The sequence below is a fragment of the Nematolebias whitei genome, chromosome 14 (assembly GCF_014905685.2).
Source record: "Nematolebias whitei isolate Nwh7 chromosome 14, NemWhi1, whole genome shotgun sequence".
NCBI lineage: Eukaryota > Metazoa > Chordata > Actinopteri > Cyprinodontiformes > Rivulidae > Nematolebias > Nematolebias whitei.
In genome coordinates, this window is record NC_056511.1 from 28,849,503 (window position 1) to 28,863,726 (window position 14,224).

Sequence of the window (14,224 nt, forward strand, 5' to 3'; positions counted from 1 at the left end):
CCGGTCCAGGGGCCTTTCTGGGTGGAGTTTGCATGTTCTCTCCGTGCATGCGTGGGTTCTCTCCGTGCATGCGTGGGTTTTCTCCGGGTACTCCGATTTCCTCCCACAAACCAAAAACATGCATGTTAGGCTGATTGGTAACTCTACATTGTCCCTAGGTGTGAGTGAGAGCGTGAATGGTTGTTTGTCTTGTTTGTCTCTATGTGGCCCTGTGATGGACTTGCGACCCATCCAGGGTGTACCCCGCCCCTCGCACAGTGATTGCTGGACATGGGCACCAGTGACCCCCGTGACCCAAAAATGGAATAAGCAGGTAAAGATAATGGATGGATGGATGGATGGATTTTTGCTGACGTTAGAATCTTTACAGAAAGCGTGCTCAGTCCGAAGGACGTTCCGGGTGTAATTCCCCGTCGCTGTTTATTAGAAACGCGTTAAAACTTGGACGTCTGGACAGCATCAAGAGGTGTGGTCATGTGACAGTTCGAAGAAACCCTACGTGGTTTTGGGTGCCTGTGGGGAGAAATAGCTACCTCCTCGAAAGAAAGTGATGGCCTCGAGTTTCTGTTTATGTTAGCCTCCTTAGGTCTGTAGAAAAGAAATACAGACTGACCAGTTGTGCATCCCCAAGCGACATAGCTGTTTTTATATATTTTTTTAATACATTTTTATTCTCGTCTATTTTCGGTCGGGGCTGCGCTAACTGGGACGGCAGAAATCTTTAAAGTACACCTAAATATGGATGATCCCTAGAGAAGAATCTAGAAGAGGTACCTAAGAATTTATGAGGTGTTGCTATGGTTTACATAGGGATAATTAAAAATCTTTAGTTAGGCAGTGAGGGAAATATTTTTTTTATAAGTTGAGGGACAGACAAGAACCTCATGTTAAAAGCTGGCTAGAAACAGTCTGCTCCGACTCGGTCACCTGCCACTGTGTCACCCTTAAATAATAAAAAAAAACGAGCTACCTCTTCTACAGACGAGAGAAAGGTTTCGGCACCAGCTGTTACGTTTTGGGAGCTGACTGCGGGTCGTCAGTCACTGCAGCTAGCTATGGCTAGGCATGGGCCTCAGGCTTCCTCTCTGACCCTGGACCCTCAGCCAGCCCCCACCGCTTCCTCTGGTTCTATCTCTCTCAGAAGTGGCAACTTATACTATCAATAAATCAAGGAAACATCAATTAAATTTTATCAATTTTATTAAAAAAGGCAGGAAAGGTTACAGTTTTACAACGCTGGACTCTCCGGACTGTGACACATTCACAGACCCGGAAGAGCCCCGATGTCCCATGTCATTACTCATTTATAGGGTCCTAAGGCTCCGCCTTCGCAGAAGGAGAGCTCAACCTATCAGTGTATGAGGGGACGTGACTAAATGTGATCTCAGTCGATCTTATGTGTATTGACGCGTTAGGAAATATGAGACCGTGCTTCAAAAAGCCTTTCTAGGTGATGTGGCAAGCAGATTAAACTCTATTCCTTGACTGATATTGAAATCCCAGGGAGACTCTCTTAGAGCTGCTGGCCAAGTGAACGTCTTCATCCCTGAAAGAGTGACCACTGGCCTGAAGATGAGTGTAGACCACAGAATCCTGGCCTGATGATGTTGATCTTCTGTGCTGGGCCATCCTTTTGGCCAGTGGCTGTTTAGGCCAAAAGGATGGCCCAGCACAGAAGATCAACATCATCAGGGCAGGATTCTGTGGTCTACATTCATCTTCAGGCCAGCGGGCACTCTTTCAGGGATGAAGACGTTCACATCCTGAACAGAGAGGAACGATGATTTGAGAGAGGAGTAAAGAAGGCCATCTTTGTGAAAAGAAATCGTCCATCATTAAACAGGGGTGGAGGTCTCCGAGTTCAACTGTCCCCCGCTTACAATGCTGTTATTGCTAATATCACTCAGCCCCCTGTGAATAGTAAACAGCCATCAGTGTGCTAAAGATCCATTGTTAGGCTGATGGGCCTTCTTGACCAATTGAGCAGCTGGTTTTGGTTGTCAGCAGCAAACTGGTTGATCCACTCTGAGAAGGTGCTATTTAAGAGACTGAATACAGCACCTCAGACTGAGGAAGTCTTTTGGATGAAAGACAAAACGTATCTACATTTGTTTGCTTTGTTTTTGTTTTGTTTTGTTTTGTTTTTTTAATGTCCAGAGGACCAGATTGAACTATTTTAGATTTTTATACCTGGATTATTGAGCATGCATCAGGATATAACTATAGAAATCAACTATGTCTGTTAGGAAAATATCTCTAAACCGTGTATTTGAAAATTTTTTATTTTAAATGAAACTTTATAAAGTAATCAGTGGGGTTATAGGTATGTCTAGATTTTAAACTCAACCAATTTTAAGATAGCCACTACAGCTAACTGACTATAGAAAACACAACAATGGCCATAACTCTTACAGATCTTAAGCCAAAACTGGATGAGCATCATCCCTAACTAATGTTCTGAGTGCAATATCTTTACCTGAAACCTTGACATTAATTCAGATTCAGTCCTGCTTGTTTGTTAGCTATGATCTCATAAAACACTGTATGGGTTTTAATGAAGCTCTCAGAAAGTAATCTGTTTATCACTCATGTCCGGAAGAGGAAAAGGTGGCAAAGGTCTCAGTAAAGGAGGCGCCAAGTGCCACTGTAAAGTCCTCCATGATAACATCCAGGGAATCACTAAACCTGCCATCCACCTCTGGCCTGCTGTGGCGGATTGAAGCGTATCTACAGTCTGATCTACGAGGAGACCCGTGGTGTGTTGAAGGTGCTCCTGGAGAATGTGATGCATGACACCATCACCTACACCAAACACAATTCAATTCAATTCAGTTTATTTATATAGTGTCAAATCACAACAAAGTTGTCTTAGGGCACTTCACAGGAACATTCACATACATAAAAAAGACGATTAGTGTAGTGAACTAGACCTCCTACATCAATCTGTCTCTGAAGACCTTCAGGGGACAGGAACTGTTATTTCATTGATTTGAATCCAGAACACAAATTATCTCATCACGAGACTATTTAATTGTATCCTGAATTAATCAATTGAAAGAACACTCTTCTTTTTTTATATTATCATTACTATTTTACAATATCTTGATAATCAAAAGTGTGGTCAGTTCATACCATTTCTAATGTTGAAGTAAACCACTCATTTAAATCAACTGTAAAACAGTATTAATGATTTTTAAACCTCAGACTTAGATCATACAAGTTAAATGTCTATTTACAAAGTAATTGTGCATTTTACTCTTCTGTCTGAATGAGGAGCGGAGTTGATGTCTGTCAAAAGTCAGAGAACAAGTTATGAGAACGAAGTGCCTTGTTTTAAAACTCTCAGACAGTAAATAAGAAACTGGCGCACCTGCAAGTCTCTCACTTCTTCAAAATATTTTCCTGTCTGTACTAACCGTTCTTAAAAACATGTCTGCTGTCTGCAACTTCTAATAACCCTCTGACATCACTAAAACTCCACCCCTGCTGGTTGTGTTAACCAATCAGGAAGTACCAAGTAACAGGAAGTGGATACCCTTTAAAAGTCAAAATTTCTTGGAACTATGCGGTTTTTACAGAGGTTTTTACTGAAGTCTTACTGGAGTTCTGACTGGAACTTTCAGTCTTAATGGACTCAGTCTTACTGGAGTTGTGCTGGGACTGCAGTCTTGCTGGAGTCTTACAGCTGAACTAAATAGCTGATGGAATTGGACCATGAGCCAAGGGTCCGTCCATTCCAGCGGAGTCACAGCACGCCTCGCTGTGATCTCACCCCGAGCATTAAGTGCTCTCAACTTCTAAGGAAGCTTATTCTGTTGAACGGCGTACTGTCACTACTTCGGACGATTCCCAGCCACTCTGACCGGAGACACTGAAAGGTAGCGTTGAAATGGACCTCTGTACCGGAGCTGAGCTGGGGTCGGATAAAGGGTGCCATTCCTGGTCAACACATTTTCCTTCATCCATCTAAATCCTCCTCTTTAAACCTCTAAATTTCTCCTCTTGTAAACCTCGCCGCCAGTAAATCAAGCTAAATGCCTTCAGAGCTGAATTATTCTCCATCAGTAATCCTCTGTTGTCTTGTTATTTGAACTTGCTAAGTTTATTAATCAGAAACAGATCAGCTAATCAAGTGTACATTTTTTTTATGTAAAATTTTGATTCGGTTACATAAATGACCGCATTTATTCTGATGGGTCAAAGATAAATGACATCTCATGTCACTAATTATACACTTAATTAATAGGATGTCCACAGCGAAAGCTGTCCCGACATACTACATTTTTGGTGGCTCGTACGCTTTCTGAAGAGATAAATTATATGTGACCTGATATTGTGGAGGACGCTTCATGTTGGCATATAAAAAGTCCAAGTTTTGACCTTTTGAAAGATATTTTTCATGGCTGTGGTGTTCAGAACGATACAGTATTGTGTTGATGTTCATTTGAAGCTGGAAATTGTCATTCTGTGTGTGTGTGATTAAGCTGTAAGCAGAGAGAAAAGACGCATCATTCTGTTGAAACTCTTTTCTTAACCGGTGGTTCTACGGTTCCGACACGGTTCCGATAAATGGACTCGAACGAGTCGTGTTTTAAATGGTGAAACGCTGTCTGTGAAACTGAGCGCAGACTCAGAAGCTGCTTGAATGTTAATCGCTACATTTCCACAGTTAATTTGTGCATTTTTAAAGCATTGATGGGTAAAATTATCGCCGGACTGTTTGGAGCTAACAGCTAGCTTACACAGGTACACACGAGCTGTGATTGGTCGAGGACCGCTGTGTGAAACGTTCTGATTTGCTGAGAAGCCGGTGACGTAACGCCGTGTACGTCCACTCACTCTGGCGTCAGTGCAAAAAGCCCACCCCGATGTCCACGTATCTGTAAAGTCACGTGACCCCGGAAATGAAGCTCGTTTTCAAACGGAGTCTTCTTTAGTGGTTTAAAAAGCTGAATAAAAGCCCTCAAATCGGTCCTAACCTGGTGAGTTTTTGCCTAAAGAGCGTGTTTTTGAAGCGATGCCACGTTCAAGCTTTAAATCCATCTATAAATGCTGACTTGGACCGTGTTCGTCCGTTGCTAATCAAAGCTAACGGCTAACGACCGGATGTCAACAGGACGGTTCACAAGAAGTCGTCAGTGACTCCTACCGTATAGGACGTGTACCTACAGTCACTCTGTGGTAAAAATAAGCTCGCACCACCACCTGCTGTGGAAAACAGAGTATAACAGTTTTTCAGAACTGAAAGCTGCAAACTTGCTCCAGAGTCATTTCTTTTAAAAGCATGTGGGTAAATAAAAATGTTAATCACGCTTGGTTTATGAATTAACTGTTTGATAGCAAATTCAGGTAAATTAAACTGTCAGACTTTTAGTGAAAATTGCAGGTTTATTAATTTTAAGTGCATTCGAGTAAATAAACACTGGAATAGCCTGGTTCATTGGATCTGTTAGAATTAAGCTCATATTAAGTATCACTGCCACAGGAAGCATTTACTTATAATATTCATGGATGGGGTAAAACCTAAAACAGGTGCCCAATTATTGAAAAGTTGGCTTATAACAGTACTTTTGGAGAACCACAGAGCTGATTAGTGTGTGAAACTCGCTGCTCACTTAAATACAAATATTTACCTGTTGAAAAACTCTTAGATTGCGACGGTTTAACCTGATAGGTTTTGCTGAACAGTAAATATGATCATGGCAGATTCAACAAAAGCTGATAATGCTGATCCTGCTCCAAGTGGTGTTAAGAAGAACTGGCTTGAGAGAGCTTTGACGCTGCTCACAGATTTCTCATCTCCATATGGTGACCAGGTGGAATGCATGAACTCAACAGATTTACTCGACGAACTTAAGAAAGTGGCAGGCAGTGTCACTTCTGTAGCCATAAAGAAGTCGGGCTACGAGCAACTAGTTAAAATAGCACACTTGCTAAAAGCTGAATATTACCTGGAGGCCAGCAGGAGAGAAGCCCTTGAAATAAATTTGAAACGCGACTCAGAGGACCGCGAAGCAATACATGATGAGTATCTACAACTCAAGGCACAGTTTCAATTTAAAAAGGATTCCTGGGAGGAAAAATTGCAACGTGAGAAAGAGTTCTCACAAGCTCAGCTGTCGTTGCAGGCAGACTCATATGAGGAAAAGCTACGTGCAGGAGGGGTAAGGTACCAAACACTGTGTTCAGACAATGATATTCTGCGCCAACAGTTGCAGCTAACATCAAAATCTCTGGACGAGTGCAAATTGGAAAAAGCGGCATTAGTCCATCAAGGCTTGAGTTTACAAAGTGAGTGTCTAACATCATGTGAACGGTTAACAGCCTGTGAGGCAAAACTTGCCGTAGTCACAAATAAAATCTCTGATGAGGGGAAAAGATGTCTGGAACTCGAAGACAAACTGGGTCAGAGTCCAGTTCAACCATTACCACCTCCAAGTGATTTTGTTGTACCACCTCCACAAAATCTCTTTATGACACCTCCACGTGATTCTGGTGTACCACCTCCCCGTGATTCATTTGTTCCGCCTCCACCAATCCCTCGTCCTCCGCTCTCAATATCGGTATTGCAAAAAATAGCAAAATATGTCCAACGCTTCGAGCCAGGGCCGTTGGGTTCGACCAACACTAAGGCCTATCTGCAAGACCTTGACTTCCAACTGGGAAGCTATCCGAACGCTACAGTTGAGGATAAAATAGGTTTGATCAGGCTCACTTCAGCCAGGACGGTGTTTTCCTTTATTGCACGTCAACCAGATGCCACAAGGAAAGATTACAGCCTGTTATGTGCTGCTCTAATTAAAGAGTATACCCCTTGCGCGGGACCTGGCGGTTATCCAGCCGCCGACAAGGTCATGCAAAGTAAGAATGAACACCCAAGGGCATATTATTCCAGAAATTTACAGGCTTATTTTGGTTACAGGAACGAACCCGGCATGGAGGAGGAGGAGGCGTTTAAGTTCGTTTTCAGCAAAAATCTCCACCCTGACATAAGGACGTCGGTACAGATGATGGTTAATTTCAAAGAAAAAAAACATCAGTGAAATAAAACAATATGCTATGAATGTCTTTGAGGCCTGTTCACAGGCCAAAACACCCATTGAAGTGTTCCCAGGTGAGAGGATTCCTTCCAAGTCATTAGAAATGGAAGGGACGGGAGCTTCAGCTCCCCCTCCCAAGAAAGGCGAGAGGAAACGAGATTTTCCATCTGCCAAACCACAACAGGTGAGAGCCCCCTGGATCAGACGAGATCATAAATGGTTTCCCAAGAAACCAGAGAATGAACGATTGTACCAGAAGGGGGGCGCACATCCTAAGAGTAAAAAGTATGGCACCCAAGGTAACCCATACAACCAAGGATCCCACCAGGAACCCCAGAGGAGGGAGCCTGCTCCCCCTCCACGTTGGCCTGAACAGCCTGAGATGAAAAAGAAACAGCAGCGGGTCCAGAAAAAGGGCCCCAGACCTCTGAGCTCGGACGAGACAGAGAGTGTGCGTCGGTTCTTAGAAATATTGAGAGGTACTCCCACAGACAACCAGCGTGACGCGTTGTGTGGCAATATCATTGCCAATGAGTCAGAACACACAAACAACACCGTTACTGTTGTCACAGACAGTCACCATGACGTTGTTGTTGTAAACTCTGACAGCCCCTCATCAGAAAAAGGGGGGGGGTTACACTCACACGTCACCGACGGTGACCCATCACAAACTGAAACCTCAGAAACAGCTCTGCTGACGGTTCAGACAAATCAAGGTGACACAAACAACAACGTTGCCGCTGTAACGGACAGCCACCAGGACCTTGTTGTTACAAACAATGAGAGTCCCTCAACACACAGAGAGTGGGTGATCTCATACATCAATGACGGAGGCCCGTCAAAAACCTAACTCTCAGGAGCAGCAGCGACTGCACCAACGGTTCGAGATAAACCGGGATTACACAGACAAAGGTAAACGTAAGAAGAAACGTTGGCCAAAACCTACAAGGTTCCTGTGTAACCTTATCAGAAAGGGGGTCGCTAAAAAAGCTTACCTGTCAATCACACTTGAAGGGGTCCTCACACATGAAGCCCTACTGGACGGTGGGGCCGACATAACCATTATGTCAGCCAAGCTGTTCGAGGAGCTCAGGACTGCCGCTAACGGTGTTCACAGGGAAATACCTCTCATAGAACGTGCTATAGAAATGCAGGGCCTTGCAGAGACGAGGACAACCCTAATAGCTATAGCCATGGTTCACATGCAGGTTGGCGAGATGACACTATACCACCTGGTACATGTGTTTACGGTTGACTCATTCCCATTTTTGATTGGCCAGGATTTTATAAATCGCTTTGACGCGATTATAGATTATGGTGAACAGACAATGTGGGCCAGAGTGAGCAAACCCCTGCCAATCTCATGCCTCCTGAGACGGTCACAGACTGTCCAACAGCAGGCACCGCAGAAGGCACCGAGGACTTTGCAGCAAAGAAAACAGTCCCGGTAAGTAATCCTTTAAAAGCATGTGAAACCGAAGAGACCCAACCGGTGGATCCGACTCTGACTGAACAAGAAAGCCTGCTATGCGAGCTGAGACAGTCAGAGCCCATCGGATACTACCTACCATTGGTAGTTAAAGGTGTAGAGATCCAAGGATCCCACACCGAAGATGCTGTACTGTCGCTGTGGACAGATAAATCAGCTATTAACCAAACTTTCTACAAAACATTGGCTAAAAAACATTTGGGTCCAGTTCTGATCGAGAAAGCTTTCCGCTTTCCATTGTATCCCAACAGTTCACGAGTGGTGACTGCGAAAGGAGTCATTACCCTGAAACTGATCTGGAACCAACGGGAACTGGTCCACCCATTCCTCGTGGTCCCAGACTTACCACATGCAACCTACATAGGCTACATCTTGGTAAGATTAGGTGTCCGAGTGGACACCAGCCACAATGTACTGTGGTCACTAAAACCAGCCACAAAGGATCCTCCTGTGCTATACACAGCAAACCTTACAGCTGGACAGACCTTTCCAAAGGTCTGCCAGGTTGCTAACAACCAAAACACCTCAGTACCACTTCAGGTAACAAACCTAATGGTACGAGTCCACATCGTGGCGGGACAAGCTATTAGCCTTAATCAGGCGTACTTTCAACCATCTCTTACGTTTTTCAAACTAGGGCTGTCCATTGAGGCCGCAAGCCAAGTGAGCCTCGACTCCAGAACCACATCTGTTGCTGTGTGCAACACAGGCACAGAAGAGGTACTGATCCCAAAAAACACAAAGCTAGGATGGTTGATCTTCACAGATTTTCATGATTTTGAACTAGGCATTCCATTTCTGGAAGGACGCCCAGACAACCTGGTATCGAGTCAAGAGACTGGTCCAGTTTGGTTCACGAAACTAACACAGGCCATAGCTCTCTTCTCAACCAATGATGTCGATTTAGGACCTCAAACCTATAGTGTCCTACCTATAGACAGGTCTAACGACACAGAAAGGGACTCACTGGAGCTCCCCAAACATCAAGAACCCTTAGCAATCTCTTCACGGATTGAACAGGTGGTCGCCCAAGCCGACGCCCTGACGACTGACGAAGAAAGGGACAAACTCCGCCAAGTTCTCCTGAAATATGAGAAGTCATTCTCGACTGACTCAATGGATTGTGGGTTGACCTCGCTCCACACAGTGAGCATCCCAACTCCGCCCAACTCACTGCCTACATTTGTCAGACAATACAAGATTCCCCTGGCAGCACATCAACCTGTCAAGGAAATCATTGATGACCTTTTAGATAAAGGCATAATCAGACATTGTAATACCACCTACTCTGCGCATTTATGGCCAGTTTTGAAACCAAATGGTAAGTGGAGACTTACCATAGACTACAGAAAGCTAAACAAACAAGTTCCTTTATCCAGGTGGCCAATGACCCAGATCCAACAGGAACTGCCCAAGGTCACCGATGGTAAGTACTTTTCCACCCTCGATGTCACCTCTGGTTTTTGGACCATTCCTGTGCGCGCCGAGGACCAACACAAACTAGCTTTCACTTTTGGTAGCCGACAATACACTTTAAACAGGTGTCCCTTTGGCTACGCTAACTCACCAGCTGAGTTCAACATCTTTTTGAACAAAGCATGTCCAGACACCCACGAACGTGGGACACTGATCTACGTGGACAATGTCCTTTTGAGACAGCCAACACTGGTCTCGCACTTGGCTGAGGTTGACCACATTCTGAATCAACTGACTACTGCTAAAATCTCACTGTCAAAATGCCAGTGGTGCAGGACCAAGGTGGACTACGTTGGCCTACTAGTAGGTCCAGACAGAGTACAACCACAATTGACTCGCACCCAGGGCCTAGACAATCTCAAAATCCCCACCAATCTCAGAGAACTACAAAGTTTTCTGGGTGTGTGTAACTACTCACGTCAAGTCATAGAGAACTATGCAGACCTTGCGAAACCACTGACTGAACTCTTAAAGAAAGACGTCCCATTTGTCTGGACTGATAACCAACAGCAGGCAATGAACGCTCTCAGGGACAGACTCAAGTCAGCCCCATGTCTAGTCTATCCAGACTACAACAAAGAGTTTCACTTGGAAGTGGGCTTTTCAGCTCACTGCATAAGTGCAGGTCTGTACCAGATTCACAACAAAGACAAGTGTGTGGTGACCTACGCCAGTAAGACAATGGCAGGCCCCGAATTAAAGTTCTCAGACTGTGAGAAAGCTCTACTGACCACTGTGTGGGCAGTTAAACACTTCTCCAGTTACATCGGTGGACAAATAATCATTGTTGAAACACAACACCAGCCAGTAACTTTCCTGAATAGCCAACGCATCAGAGATGGTGTGGTGACGAACTCGCGGGTAGCCACGTGGCTCGTGGCACTTCAAAGTTTTGACCTTGACATCCGCTACGGACAAAACAAGAAGTCACATTTGGGCACCGACCTGGCACTCTGCCAGGAATGTACACAAGATGTACCAGCCACCCAACCGCCAGCTGCGAAAAAACCCTCAGTAAGTGAGGACCCGAATCACCACTACTTTGATAGCAATATCTACAAAGATATGACAACACTGTACGTGGATGGTTGCTCATTCCACCACGAAAAAACCTGCAAATCAGATGTTGGAGGGATCCTCCTCCAAGACCAAGAAGAGGTCACTTTTGGCTATAAATTAGGCTCTCAGTCTTCTCAGTATGCTGAGATAGCAGGAATCCTAATAGCTCTCCAGATGGCAGTAGAACGCTCCATCCAAACGCTAATCATCTGCACAGACTCTAATTACGCTCAACTTAGTTTCTTGTGTCATCTTGCTCTGTGGAAACAGAACAGCTTTCTCACAAGCAACAAGAAAGTGGTCAAACACAAAGAGCTTTTCATGGCATGTGATCACTTGGTGACATCACATGACCTACAGGTCTACTGGAAGAAGGTTCCAGGACATTCAAGAGTCCTAGGCGATGACAAGCAGTATAATGACCTTGCAGACTTCCTAGCCAAGGACGGGGCCGTGGACGGCCCTTCGTGGTCCTTTGACCCCTCCTGGCCGCTCACAACTCTGTCAGTACAACCTACAGCCGAGGTAATGGCAGTCACGCGTGCACAGGCTGCAGCCAAACTGGCTGACAACACAGTCTCTGTACAACCCGTGCTGACTGACCCAGACATCATCCAACTTCAGAAGTTGGATCCTGTGATAAACTCGATGATACTGTACTTGACTGACCCAGACAAAAACACTCCGTCCGAAGTCGGCTTGGATCCCAATCCAGACCTTAAAGTCCTCTTTCAGCTGCGCAAACAGCTAAAACTAATCAAGGGCATCCTAACTTTTGCTCATGGACCCACGTCCTCACCCGTGCTCGTGGTCCCCCATGACCAGAGGGGGGTGATGTTAGTTCACGCGCATGACCTCCCGTCCGCAGGACACAAGGGCGATAACGCCACGTTGAAAGCATTAAAACAAGTTGCTTATTGGCGTGGACTGAAAAAGGATGTCAAGGACTACATAAAAGGTGCCTGGTCTGTGGCCAGTTTCAGCCATCCAGACCACTCCACAGAGCACCACTGCAAAGTAGAGGCATTGCATTCCCATGGTCTGACCTCCAGATCGACTGGGTTGGACCACTTACTAAGAGCACTAGAGGAAATAAATATTTTCTCACGGTAACTTGCGCATTTACCAAATGGGTAGAATGTCTACCAGCTCCTAACGACACAGCACAAACAACTGCTATGTTACTAATGAATCATGTATTTTCAAGGTTTGGACTTCCCCTCAGGGTGAACTCAGACCAAGGTACACACTTCACAGCTGAAGTGATGAAAGAACTGTGGAAGATGCTAGGCATCAAAGTCAACTTCCATGTTGGCTACCACCCACAAGCCTCAGGCCAAGTGGAGAGAGCAAACAGAACTGTGGTAAGTATTTTGAAGAAATACGTAGCCGCAAACCACAAGGACTGGGACGTGAAACTCCCTTTGGTCCTCATGGCCATTAGGGCCACTCCACACACATCGACTGGCATCTCTCACTTCGAGATGATGACGGGTCGACAAATGACTCTCCCTCTATACCTGTTGTACCAACCAGGCGATGCCGCCATGGCAACAGCATACACCACACAACAATACATGAATGACTTGGAAAAACACCTTAAAAACACCTTTGCTTTTGCCCAGAGAAACCTGAAAAAATCCGCTGAAGGACGAAAGGCGTACTATGACCAAAAGGCCTCTCACGAGGAACTCCAAGTGGGAGATAGGGTCTGGTACTACACGTTCGCCCCCACAACCGGGAAAGGAGAGTCCGGGATCGGAACTCTCGCCCGCAAACTGATGCCCAGGTGGACTGGACGCCACCTGATAACAGACAAACTGTCTCCAGTTGTCTACCAGATCAAAATCAGCAAAAGCAAAAAAAAAGCCAATGGTTAAATGGGTACATCGAAACCAGGTCAAACTACACAAAGTGTTCAATAACTCCACAGGAGACAAAGATCTCACAAACTCAGACCTCGTGGGAAAAAGGGTCGTCCAAGCAGAAACTAAATAAGTCTAAGCTTAATTAAGTGTTAAGATAACAACTCAGACGCGATAAAGTGATAGAATCTGACAATCAGAGTGAGTGACGCAGTGAAACGTTGTTTTCTAGTTGCTTAATCACTACTTTTGTCGATGTTGAAACGTTTTCTGGTTGCTTGATCACCACTGTTGTCGATGTTGAGACATTGTTTATTTGGTTTGGTATTGTTTCTGAACACCCCCAGCAAGAATAAATTTTGTGTGTACTTTAGTTAGAGACTATTGCCCCTTTTCCATTAGTACCGGTACGGGCCGACTGACCCTACTTGGCCCGGTTCTGAGGCTTTTCCATTAGTACCGGTACTTAGCACCTGTTACTATTTCCAGTACCCTTGGCTCTGTGGTTCTAACCGGTACGAAGAGGTACAAAAACGTGACGTCAGAACACTGTCGGTCACTGATTGGTCGGGGGCGGAGTCACTGGATCCTTCAGAAACTTTTCAAAACAATAATCCGCCATTTGCAATTTCTCGGACTGGAGCAGCGGCTGGATTTATTTTAAAGATTTTTAAAACAATACTGACAACATCTTGGTCTAATGTTGATGTGCTGGCATTTTTTGTGCTTGGTGGCCGACAACATAATTTAGAGCAAGCTGGATGGAGCTCTGCTGGTGTACCCCGATCCTCCCTCCAGAGTCTCGGAGCACCAGGCCGGGCAGAGCGTCATCTCCCCGGCTCCAAGTTCAGCTGGTCACCACGGAAGATCCTTCGATGTGCCTACTCGGAGGCTCGGGTTCCGGATACCAGCCTTGTGTGCTCAGAGCTCCGCTGGTCACTGCAAAGCTGGAGATGGGGACTCGCAGATGGACGTTGCCAGACCCCGGCCGCGCGTAATCATGAAGGCTGAATCCCGATCCCACCCGGCAGTCAGGCGGACGGTGGAAGCGATTTTTAAATAAAATAATATTTTGTTTTTATACAAAAAATGTTTTAAAAAATTGCTGAAGCGATTTAAAAATGATTATTATTTTTTTTACACGTAAAATGTTTTTTAAAATCGCTTCCACCGTTCGTCGCAGACCCGTCTCTGTCCGCCTGTCTGCGCGGGTCGAGCCTTCATGATTACGCGCGGCTAGAGTCTTGGAACAGCCTCTGTGAGTCACCAGCTGAGCTCGGAGCTGGGAAGATGAG

At 45.3% G+C, this 14,224-nt stretch overlaps 1 pseudogene; it reads left to right on the forward strand.

Annotated features, from left to right (window-relative positions):
* Positions 1-2,588: 2,588 nt before the first annotated feature.
* The window catches only part of LOC119420610, a 15,030-nt pseudogene continuing 3,394 nt past the window's right edge, over positions 2,589-14,224 (forward strand).